We start from the raw sequence: 3,427 nt of genomic DNA on the forward strand, positions 1-3,427 counted from the left end.
TGGAAATAATTGACATGAATTGATTAAGTCAGTGTTATGTAGTTAGTTGTGAAGCTAATGTAACTGTGAGTGTGAAAGCAGCTTCAAGAATGAGACATACACACACTGATGAGAAAATAACAGCATGTCTGATAGTATTAACTGATGGTGTGCATGTGTGTGCATATGTGTGTGTGTGTGTGTGTGTGTGTGTGTGTGTGTGTGTGTGTCACATGTTTGATCGTGTGGGATTTTACATCTATGATGTGTGACAGCTGGGCCAACCAATGTCTTGCAAGTAGATTTGGTAGACAGAAAGTGAAAGCAGCCCATTGCATATATATATATATAATATATATATGTGTGTGTGTGTGTATGTATTATATATATATATATATATATATACACACACTAGCAGTATAGCCCGACGTTGCCCGGGATTAAGTTGAGATTATTAAGCTAATCAAGTGCTTTGTTTCAAACTAAACTAAGTAACACCAACATCAAATTTGAGTGAAATCCATTGAAATTGATAAACGGGGATCACAACTACAATTTCCATTTAATTTTGGTTTTGATGTACTTGATTCAATAGGTCTCCTCAAGCATAGCATGTCACTCTATGATCCAAGGTGCTTTTGAATGGGCTGGCTATGCGACACTGGTGTAGGTTACAGCTGTGAACTCAGTTTATTTGCTGGGTCTTCTCAGTCACAGCATATCTCTAGAGGTCTCAGTCTTTTGTCATTGCTTCTGCAAGGCCCAGCATTCGAAGGTCATGCTTCACCACCTCATCCCATGTCTTCCTGGGTCTCTCTCTACCCTGGATTCCTTTCACTGTTTGGGAGTGGCACTTCTTCACACATCTCTCCTCATCCATCTGTAGTACATTTCCATACCAATGCAAACATCTCTCTTGCATGCCACATTTGATGCTTCTTATATCCAACATTTCTCTCGGGGCTCTTACACTCTGTCATGTGTGCACACTGACATTACCCCCAAAAATTTCGGGCCTTGTGCCTAGAGTAGGAAAGAATTATGTGAGATTTTAACATTTATAATTTTATGAGCCATTTGTCATGCTATAAACCACAGATTAAATTTTTTTATTACCTTACTTTTGTTTCAATTAATTTCAAAAATAATGAAGACCATATTAAAATAACTTTGTCATTGTTAATCCAGTGTTTGGAGTTCAAATTAATATGAAATTTCAATGGACGGTTTTAATTTTTGATCACTTTTACATTTTCATAACCATATTTCTACTGAAATATACTCCCTTCATTTCAATTATTTTTTAAATAATTAAGAATTTAGTAAACTAATTTTATCATTACTAAGCTGGTACTTGGAATTTAAATTAGCATGAAATTTTGATTGAAGATTTTAATTTAGATCACTTTGAAACAGAAAGTTTGTTCCATACAACCAGGGGCAGTCTCAGGCAAATTAGTAACAAAAGGGTTAAAACAAGAAGTTTGTATCATAAAACAAGGAGTGGTTTAAGTAGATTGGTATCAAAAGGGCTAACCCTTTTATTACCATATTCCTGCTGAAATACACTGCTTTAGTTTCAATTAATTTTGAAAATAATGAAGAATTTATTGAAATAACTTTGTCTTTATTAACCGTGTAGCATTTAATCCACCCATATCCTTCCAAAATATTCTACCTGTTTTATGTTAAAACTAACCAGGTCCAACCTCTCACATCTATGCCGCAATGTAATTCTAAAAAATATACAGTTACATCACTGAAATCTTGATGTTACAAGATAATGTGTAATTAATTCAGAACAATGTGAATAAATAAACATTACACTTGACAGAGTAATCTGAATGCTAAAGGGTTAATCTGGGGTTTGGGACTTAAATTAGCATGATATTTTAATGAAACGTTTTTAATTTAGACCACTTTAAAACAGGAAACTTGTATCATAGAATGAGGGCTGAACTCAGGCTGATTTGTATCAAAAAGGTTAATAATTAGAAAATTATTTTACTTAATTTTGTCAGCAAAAATGTGTTTTATGTAAATGTGGTTAGTGAGAGGATTAGTCCAACAAGAAATTTAATCAAATAATGGCATTAGACTTTTCTTTGCCATTAAACAATTGCAAAATAAATATTGTAAGTGTTATTATATCAATGGGTTAACGTCATACAGAAGACATCCAATATAATGACATGAATAAATGAGGAAAGAGTGGGTGTGAGAGAGAGAGTGAGAGACAGAGACAGAAGGATGGATAGACAGAGACAAAACAGAGTGGGAAAGAGAAAGAATGAGACAGACAGAGAGGGAGGAACAGACAGACAGACAGAGATCAGAATTCACAGCCATATAGAAAAGCATACTTAGAAAGACAACACAAAAAATACTTTCGACAAAGCAACAATTGAATGAAGTGCAAAGAAACTTGATTAATTTGCCAATTCTTGAATAACAAAATACAGAACTACAAATACTGGAGTGAGTTCCATTATTCAGTAGAGACCAAAGAATATCAGGAATCCTTAAAAGAGACTCAAGACAGTAGATTTGAAACAAAATCAGAAACTAATCAGGATGTTTGTGAATAGAAGTGAATAAATTCTATAATTCTATTCTTAATTGACATATAAAATGAATAATATACTGTCTGCAACCTCATTTTACACACATACGCCCACCCACCCCCACACACATATTGAGTTAACCCTTTTGCAGGCAGAACTACATTTTGATTATGTTTGTCACAGCTCAATGTAAAGCATTCTCATTTTGGTTGATTGTTGAGTATTAAACGGTTGTTAATGTATTGAAACAATGCTAGAGAACCCCAGCAGAATTCTTTGTGATTTGCATGTCATTAATATGTCATTATGACATAATTATAACAGTACATTTAAAGATTTAAATGCTACAAAAGCACATAAACAGTGCCGAGAGGTTCTTGCCAGCCTATCTGCAAAAGGCAGCCTTCAAGTACATTCTATGCTTTTCCTTTCTGAAAAAAGTGAAATATGAAGAAATTGGAGGGGGAATTGAAATTTTTAAATGCTAGTTTTTTTACAGATTCAGAATCTCTGTAGATAAAAACCTGGGTTTCTGTAGAAAAAAAAATGGAAGTGAATGTGGTGACGGTCCGCCTTGTACACCCCTAAGATTTTGATTCAGTCTGCAAGTTGGATAATATGTTCCACGTGGTTTTGTATTATGACAAATGAAGTAATTGCTTGGTAAAAATATCATGTTTTGTTTTGTTAGTTTTTATATATGATTAAATGACTTGTTTTAAGACAAAATATTTACATGCAAATTTTCTGAAAATTGTTTACCCACAACACAAAGGTTTTAAAAAATTATCTATCTTCTAGCATCCACTTTTCCTTGCTTACATGGGTCAGATGGAATATGTTGATGTATATTTTCTGTGGCTGGTTGCCATTGCTGAGTAAAT

This window comes from Octopus bimaculoides, chromosome 9 (assembly GCF_001194135.2).
Source record: "Octopus bimaculoides isolate UCB-OBI-ISO-001 chromosome 9, ASM119413v2, whole genome shotgun sequence".
Lineage (NCBI taxonomy): Eukaryota > Metazoa > Mollusca > Cephalopoda > Octopoda > Octopodidae > Octopus > Octopus bimaculoides.